The sequence below is a fragment of the Tursiops truncatus genome, chromosome 17, assembly GCF_011762595.2.
Source record: "Tursiops truncatus isolate mTurTru1 chromosome 17, mTurTru1.mat.Y, whole genome shotgun sequence".
Lineage (NCBI taxonomy): Eukaryota > Metazoa > Chordata > Mammalia > Artiodactyla > Delphinidae > Tursiops > Tursiops truncatus.
The window spans coordinates 71,001,169-71,003,245 of NC_047050.1; the positions used below are offsets into that span (position 1 = coordinate 71,001,169).

The window sequence follows — 2,077 nt, forward strand, 5'->3', positions numbered from 1 at the left end:
ATGAATCAGAAATCTGTATTAAAGTGTCTTTAAACAGAAACACACAAAAAACAGAGCTACAGACTGACTATTTGATGACAACAATGTGACCAGAGGCTCCCAGGAAGCTAACCCTGAACGTCCCGTAGGAACAGTGGCTCAGTATTTGCTAGTGCGGTGTTCACAGCGACTCTATAACACATATCTCCTGAGAAGAGTGAGAACTGGCTGTACCTCACCGCCTGGGATGAGGCTGCACGGACAGGCTCTGAGCTAGACAGGAACTCCCATAGTGGATTTTCCCATTAGGGTGCGTTTCTCTCCCCGCTCCAGACTTCTCCTCATCCGAGGGGCAGCAGCCTATAAAAATTCATAACCTCCTGTCTTCTGCAGCCAAGGCAGGGAGATGCCAGCTCAGGCAGGAAAGAATACCTGGCAGGTAACAATTAAGAAAAGCAGACTTAAATTCCCCATCCCTCGGGCAAAGAGAGACGGTACAGCAGTCATAACACAATTATTGTCCTTGCCTCTTTGGGATTATTATATGGCTCAATCATAACAATAAAAAGAAGCTATTCCTAGCCCAACCTGTCTGCAGAGAGATGGCCTCAAAGAAGCAAAGCTACTTCTGTGCCCTCAGAGGAAGCCACGTTATGTGAAAGCTCCGGGGGACGGCAGAGGGGCCGCTACTGGCGCAGAGCAAAGAGCAGCTCCCAGGCCCCAGGACCTGGGACGACTTTGAGACAATTTCAGCTTTATCCCCGCCACGGCAGAGGCACATCTCAGTGCCCTCTTAGCTCCTTTCCCAAAGACAATTTAGTAACGTCAGGAGCCAGATCTGTCTTTTTTATGATCGTATAAATAGCAGACATCCAGGGCTGGCCTTCGCTCTTGTTCTCTCCAAATACGAAATTAGCTTCCGCGGGAGAAAGCAAATTTAAAGCCATACCTTACTGTTTCTATAAAAACTGGAAGAATCAAGAGCAGGGTCTGTTCAACCTGGAATTTCAAAGGCAGAGATAGACGCGGGCAGGCTGCAGGAAGGGACCACTCATTAGCTCATGTCTCCTGCCCAAAGCGCGTAAACTAGACTCTACCTTTGTGACTATTCTCACATCATGGGATCTTGATTATTTTCTTATTGGAAATGAGTAACGATGACTCCTCAAGGTTTCTAAAGAGGCTCTGAGGACTGAAGACTCATCTCTCCGTCTTTGCCCCCATCCTGCCCCATCGGGGGTTTTTGGAATAAGGGTCTGATTGTTTCGAGGAGCCAGCATTTCTGGAAGCAGTGAAAGGCCAGCTTTATCAAGCTCCTGTCTGTAAATCAGAAAGGTCCAGGGGTAGTCCGTGTGACTCCTTGCCTGAAGACAGAAGGCCTGAATGCTTTCATTCATGCATTCATGCATTTCATAAGCAGATATTCAGCACCAACTACGTTACTGGTACTGTGCTGAACACTGGAGATGCAATAAACAGAGAAGCATCGCCCCTGCCTTGAGGGAGCTCACGGCTGACTCAAGGCGAAAGGCATTTGAGAAGACTGTTGCCATCCAGTATGGGGGCTGTAGGATAGGACAGGTGCTTTTGAAACATGTAAGGAGAGGGAATTCCCTGGTGGTCCAGCGGTTAGGACTCTGCACTTTCACTGCAGAGGGCCCAGGTTCAATCCCTGGTCAAGGAGCTAAGATCCCACAAGCCCCGAGGCAAAGCCAAAAAAAAAAAATAAACATGGAAGGAGGGCACTCAACCCAGCATCGAGTGATCAGGCAAAACTTCCCAGAGAAAATGAAATCGAAGCCCAAATAATGGATATGAGCTGATCAGGCAACCTATCACAACACAGGCGAGGGTGAGAGAGAAGCCGGCGTGTTCCCAGAATTTTGTCAGTTTGGCCCATGGAGTGTGAGAGGGGGAGTGGTGAAAAATGAGAATGGAGAGGCTAGTGGGGGCCAGATCATGCAGAATCTAAACCCTAGCACACCGTTACAAAATTTTTTTTCTCGTGAAAAGAACTTTGAAGATCTACTCTCTTAGCAGCCTTCATATATACAATACAGTCTTGTGAACCAACCTTATTGCGGTTAGTTCGTCACAT

The 2,077-nt window shown here is 47.8% G+C and overlaps 1 non-coding gene across 1 annotated transcript; it reads left to right on the plus strand.

Annotated features, from left to right (window-relative positions):
• The first annotated feature begins 1,590 nt into the window (after positions 1-1,590).
• Positions 1,591-1,663, plus strand: TRNAE-UUC (transfer RNA glutamic acid (anticodon UUC)). The gene has a single exon. It is a non-coding gene; the product is annotated as a tRNA-Glu (tRNA).
• Positions 1,664-2,077: the final 414 nt, after the last annotated feature.